This window comes from Linepithema humile, chromosome 6 (assembly GCF_040581485.1).
Source record: "Linepithema humile isolate Giens D197 chromosome 6, Lhum_UNIL_v1.0, whole genome shotgun sequence".
In the NCBI taxonomy this organism is placed as follows: Eukaryota; Metazoa; Arthropoda; class Insecta; order Hymenoptera; family Formicidae; genus Linepithema; species Linepithema humile.
The window spans coordinates 12,457,487-12,464,092 of NC_090133.1; the positions used below are offsets into that span (position 1 = coordinate 12,457,487).

General features: G+C 32.9%; 1 long non-coding RNA gene across 1 annotated transcript; it reads left to right on the forward strand.

The window, feature by feature from the left end:
• The first annotated feature begins 2,396 nt into the window (after positions 1-2,396).
• Positions 2,397-6,258, forward strand: LOC137000810 (uncharacterized). The gene is made up of 2 exons (XR_010890986.1): positions 2,397-2,655; positions 5,585-6,258. It is a non-coding gene; the product is annotated as an uncharacterized lncRNA (long non-coding RNA).
• The last annotated feature ends 348 nt before the right edge of the window (positions 6,259-6,606 follow it).

Below are 6,606 nucleotides of genomic sequence, written 5' to 3' on the forward strand. Positions count from 1 at the left end.
ATACATACATACATATATATATAAAATATATAGAAACACTTGTAGACATCTCACTTGTCCGAATGCGTAAGTAACACGTGAGTGGACACATATTCGGCAAGTGAGACGCCTATAGGCGCTTCTATTCGCGGTGTGAAAGTTTTATTGGCCCTAAAAAGGGCCGATCGTGTGACTAGCGCGGAAACATCTTAATAATCCGTCCAATATCCGGACCGGTCAATAACTTGATTGATTCAACGGGGTATCGAATCAATTAAGTTAGCGAGAAAGTCTGGTCGGAACCGAAATTCTTCCCAGATTTCTTTCGCATGATTAACTAGCGCTGCTGCCGTCCTTTCCCTTCTTGGTTCCCATCGTTGAACCATTTGTGCCCAAACATTTTCGATCAAATTTAGATCTGGTGAACGAGCAGGCCAGTTAACCAATTGGATCTCCGGATGATTCCGAAACCATGTTTGTGTTTCATGCTATGTATGGACTGCGGAATTATCCTGCACCAATCGGATTACTGGCATGTCCTCTGCGGAGTAGATTGCGCGTACTGATGGAAGAAGAACATCTTCCAGTATGCGAATATACTCCACAGAGTTCATACGTGTGGGAATTTCCACCAGCTCACCAATTGTAGTGCCGGAAATCCAGCCCCACATTGCGCATGAAATCTTTCCACTTCTGTGGATAGGCACAATATGGTTTGGATTCAACCGTTCACCTCTTGGTCGCCATACGTAAAGTTGGCGGTCGGCACACGATACAAAAACCTTTTCATCGGTCCAGATCGTGGCCTCCCACTCTTCACGGCTCGTTATCAGGTTGTCCAAAGAAAACGCGATACGCTGTTCCCGATGAACGGGAGTCAGCGGAATTTTGCGGGCTGGACGGCAGCAATGATACCCAGCTTCGTTGAGACGTCGCCGGGCAGTCCTCTCGGATATGTGGACGTTCGCCGCGTTGATAGTCTCCTGGACGGTACCAAAGGAGTTATCAGAAACTGCGGCAACGATAGCTTCGTCTTCTTGTGCACTGGTCTTACGAGGACCACGGTTATTTCGACGATGATCATGCAAAGCATGATCACCATCTTCAATAAACCATTGGATCCATCGTCGGACAGTTTTTACAGAACAAGGAATAGCAGCAGCAATTTCTGCCACTGTTCTTCCTGCCTGTCACTGTCCGACAATACGACCTCGTATCTCAGGACACAAGTTCTGAGGCATCGTTATATTTATCGCGATTCACGTCCGGTTGATGCTATGACACAACGATAATTAATTTAATAAAAAAAAAAAAAAAATTAGAAGCGCGGTCTCCTAGTAATAAATCAATAAAAAAAAAGAAAAAAGAAAGTGACACATAGGCGAACAAAAATGCGATATTCTACAACTATTTCATTGGCGGCCGATATTAAAAATTGTTTACGATATTAGAAATAGTTAATTTGCGAAACTCTGCACAAAAATGATTTTCAGAATGAAGCGCTCGCGTAGAACAATCGGGACGTATTGCAAAAAGTCGTAATTTTCAGCTAATTAATGTAGTTTAGAATGAAAAAAGATCATGATATATTCGCGAAATTAACACGCCAGTTGATATATCTGAACAGTTGATGTATCTGAAAATTATTATCATCAGCGTATTCTATTCTTTATATTACGTATAAAAGCAAAATAAAATCGAGAAATGACTACCAGATATTTCGTATTTAAAGCTAAAAATATTAGGGTAAGATGCAAAATACCTCGTAAAGAATTCACTTCTAACTTAATTATTTTTCTACGCAGAACGATGAAAGGAATTAACTTAAAAAAAGCCATGGTTCGGCTTTCAAAAAGTAGAAGTGATCATATCTCGGAAAGAGACCTCCACTTGAAACAAACTGTACTGACTGGATGTCTAGAATATCTGCCGCGCAACCAAGCAATTTTTCTATGATATATATATTTTCGAATAAATCTTATATTTGAACATTTATTGGAGATAGTATGTTCTAGCGACTTATCTTGTTCCATTATTACTAATTTTGCTTATAATAAAGAAGTTATTAATTACGCAATCATAAATGAACCAATAATTAATCAGGACGAGCGTGTATTTTTGTTACGGAAGCAAACAATTCTTATATTTGTATAATTAAACATTTCAATACAAATTTCTATTCTTCATTAAATTAAGCCTCTTTATATGATATAATAATTAATAGAATGAATGCCGGCGGTCGGTGCACGCGGCTCAGCTACGTTTCTTAAAGGAAAGAAAGAAAAGTACGACACATAGGTGTTAAAGCGAACGAGACATCGATAGGGACACCGAGCTGCTCTAACTGTCTCGCTCGCACTTCCTTCATTAGACGGTCGCATGAGGAAGACAGCTATAGGGACACCACTAACTTGACATTACGTCTTGTAATGCTTTCTCTCTCGATCGTCCGATTTGCGCTAAGGATGCAAGATGAAAATATCCCCCACTACTTGTCCCCTTGCTGCTCGCTGTGCTCCTCGCTTCAAGCGACACGTCAAATACGCGTTTGCGTGAATGCGTGTGACGCCTTCGGTTGTTTTACACACGTATACCGTTGCCGGCGAGGGACACCATACGTGCCGGTACGTGTACATCATACAGCCATACGATAGAATTTCAATCGAGAAGAAAAAGGTTTGAACTTTATAAATTATCCGATAACACATAAACAGATCACACGTGTAGTAGATTACTAACTAAAAGAAATACGTATTTCTTAATATCTGCCAACTCACGATAGATCGCCTCTGATAATATTTTTTACAATTTGCCAGATCACGGATAAATCGTCTTTGGCTCTCTTTTTTTTAAATTGTCAGCTGACGTTAGATCGCTTCTGATTATATTTATTAAAAATTGTCAGCACATGCTAGACCGCTTCTGGTTTTTCTATTTCTACATCACCAGCCTACGATAGACCGCCTCTGGCTTTTATAATTCTAAATTGCCAGCCCACGAGAAAACTGCCTCTGGCTTGTCTTATTCTTTATTGTAAGATACTTTTATTACGTCATGTGCTTTATGTATATATGTATTATGTATATTGTGTGCTCTCTATTATCTATATTCATATCAAAATATCTATGTAAAAAATTAATACCATTTTGTATACTGTTTTTACAGTAAATGTATATAATATATGCCACATTTTTTGTTTCTAAAGTATGAAATTTAAAGATATTTTTAATTTCTTGTGTCTACCATTTGTAAAAAAATTTTGATAAAAGAAACAACATTAATTTTGCGACTTGCAATAATCTGTTTCAATATATGTTTCTTTTAAATACTTAAAATTAGCCTTATTTTATGTGCTTAACTTGGCATTTAAAACATATCAAATTTAAAAATGTATTTCTGTTACAGTAGAAAAGAAACATTGTTATCTTGTAACAGAGAGAAATGGCAAAATATAATATTGTCTAAAGTACAGTCCAATAAAAACTGTTAAAATTGCACATTTTATAAAACCACTGTGATTCATGAAAAATCAGAATTATTTTTTCAAAAATATAGACATATTTCGACTGTGTGTTTTAAACTGCACTACACATTCAAAATTCACAGAATAAATTTATTTCTGCAAAGTTGTGTATAATGTCAGTGGAAAAGTGATTTATTTGTTATTACATATACATGATATTTTCCCATTCCTCTCTGGTGTAAGACTACACCCACACGGAAGAAAAACCTCTAATGGATGTCCACTAGATGTTCATCATGGAGATTCGAAACCTCTATTAGACGTCCATGTAACCTCCTATAGATGTTTACTAGACATCCACAATTCCGCATTACATATCTCCATTCGACATCCATTAGATATATTCATAGATATCATATGAAGCAATCATAGATGTTCCATAGATATTTCATAGAGCTTTGATGGATAACTAATAGATATTAATTAGAGGTTGTATAGATTCATTATGGATGCTTTGTCCATAAAAATTAAGAAACTAAACTATTATTTTTATAAATTGTTGAATTTATATTATTTACTCATTTTTATGTGTGTACTATAATGTACTATAATGTACCAAATACAAAAAATATATTTTATAATAATCCACCGTCCACCACAGTTCACAGTTCAGAAAAGAAAGAAGCGCATAGCAACACGATTTAACATCGACGATGCCCTAACAATATTCGTTACTATGGATACTGATACTTCTATCAAACATCGATAACAGATGTCTAATAGATATCTATGATGGATTTATTATAGACGTCATTTATCATAGAGATAATATGGATTTCTAATAGAAATTTATCTAGATATCCATCGTAGAGATAAATGTAATATGGAGTTATGGAGATTATATGGACGTCCATTGGATGTCATGTTCCGTGTGGGCAATGTTTCTTTTCTACTGTACTAGAAATACATTTTATATTTTGATGTGTATTTTAGATATCAAGGTAAACGCATAAAATAAGACTAACTGTAAGTATTTAAAAGAAGTATATATTGAAACAAATTATTGCAATTTACAAAATTAATGTTGTTTCTTTTATCAAGATTTTTTTACAAATGATACATACAAGAAACTAAAAATACCTTTATATTTCATGCTTTATAAATAAATTATATGACGTATCCATTTATTATATAAATATATACAATATACAAAATGATACTAATTTTTTACATAGATACTTTAATGTGAATATACATAATGTGGAGCATATAATATACATAATATACATATACACATGAAGCACATGAATAAAAGTATTTTACAAAAATTAGAATATAAATGTATGTAATTAAATAATAAAAATGTTGTAAAAATGTTGCAAAATTAATATAATACAATATAATACAAATATAATACAAATATAATACATATACTTTTTTTATCCTTTAGAATGCCTTCAACCTATCTTCTTCAGACAAGTTTCTTAGCACATAATACACACACTAACACACGCACACTAACCTAAAAAATTCTGATGTATGACAGATAGCACTGAAAACTATATAGCGTCTCTAGATCATAATCCGGGAACTAATGTACCGTTCTATTTTACTCAATTATGTCATACGCACACGCACACATATACAAAAATTTTTACGCACCAGATTCTAATATAATAAACTAAGCTTCTAAACTCAATTTTGAAGATTCCATGTTGTTTTTCCGTATAATCTAGAGTGCGGAATTATACACACAAGTTACATAATTCATGCATAAAGAGAATATTGTCACAAATTGACAGTTCTGAAGGTAAAGAAAAATCCTTTTTTTAAATTTCTTTCTTTCTTTCCTTCAAGTCTAAGCTTCCGCACTTTATTATTGCGTGTATGTTAATTGTAGAAAAGGATTTTTCATTCTTTGCAGACAATAAAAAGATCTACGTTTTTGAAAAAATCGTGGTCAGTCGGTAACTCCAGCATCCTCTTAATATTTTGTGAATTGCTGTTCTTGACATTCCGAGTTGACGACTAATTTTATAAATGCTCGCTGAAGAATTTTTTTCTATATTACGTAGCACTTCTTCTTTTCTACGTTATGGATATAGAAATAATGACCGAAACTTTTTCTTATTGGTATTACAGATCCTGAAGTCCGATTTTTATTTATGAAACGAAGAAAGACGCTTGGATTTGATATTTTGCGATTTGGATATCGCTCTACATATCTTCGCACAGCTTGGTGTGCGTTTTGATTACTTTTACCATAAACGAGTAACATGTCGCAATATTCTTCATTTGTGTAGAATAATGTAATCCATGTTTATTTAAATAGATTATTTCAATTGTTCAATAATAGTAACCTTATTGTACAAATATCTGTAAGATATGAAACTAGCAGCAAATTTGATGCAAAGAAATGTCATTTGACAGTTTTACGTATCATGTAATGTTTTTTCTTTTATAATATTTTTAATAAAATTGTATCTGCATAGATGTGTATTTATGCAAATATTAGTAAAAGCAAACTCATTCTCTTTGCATATGTAATCTCGATATCGATACTGATAAGAGGGGCGACAGTCAGATTTCCTTTACCACTGTTTGTTATACCACACTTAAACGCACCAATTTTAGGCTACCTTATTTGCTAACTCTAAATGCTTTTAATTCAAAAACTATTATAGCCCGAGTATTTTGGTATTAAGATTTTTTTCTTAAAATAATCTCAAAAATTTATCCTTAAGCGTTGTTACGGTCTTTATGAAACATCCTGTACGCTCGATTTGTAATTATCAATAAATATTAAAAACGTTAAATATTCTTTTTTGGATAATATTAATATTGTTTAATTAAGTTTGCTAAGCATTTGTTTTCTATATTTTAGCAAAATTAAGATTAAGAACTACATAATGCAATAGAGCATTAGTGATATAAAAGGTCTCGATATAACTCAGCTTCTTTGCATATATCGAAATATACTAATATGAAACTATTACAAAACTAAATAAAACAAATAATAGAAATCGCTTTTCATATACAAAATACGTAAAGCAAGTAATGCAATACGATTAGGAAATCTAGACACGTATTTTATATTTTAATAACAGTATGAAAAAATATATAACAAATATTGAAAATTATTAAATTCATAAATTAATGTAGAA